The sequence below is a fragment of the Geospiza fortis genome, unplaced genomic scaffold (genome assembly GCF_000277835.1).
Source record: "Geospiza fortis unplaced genomic scaffold, GeoFor_1.0 scaffold106, whole genome shotgun sequence".
Taxonomy (NCBI): Eukaryota; Metazoa; Chordata; class Aves; order Passeriformes; family Thraupidae; genus Geospiza; species Geospiza fortis.
Genome location: NW_005054377.1, coordinates 1373472 through 1373796, shown reverse-complemented (window position 1 = coordinate 1373796; position 325 = coordinate 1373472).

The window sequence follows — 325 nt, the reverse complement described above, 5'->3', positions numbered from 1 at the left end:
AGTTTAAAGGAAGAGAACGGGGCAAGGCAGGAGAGGCGGAGGGAGAGAAGATCCCTGCTGGCCATGGCTGGGAAAGCAGATGGGAACCCAGAGCCCTGGGGAGGGGAGGTGGTGCTGAGCTGGGCTACGGCTGGGCTTGCTGGGTTATTTCGGCTACTCCTGGGTTTATCCTTAGCTGGGGAAGATGCCAGGACCAAGGTGAATATATAGGAAGAGAGAGAAAGAGGGAACCTTTGTGCAACCTCTAGAACACGATAGGAGATGTTTTCTGTCCTGGCACAGTTTCTCCTTGCGAGACATAGTGGGAAAGCTTTTCCTAAGGTGT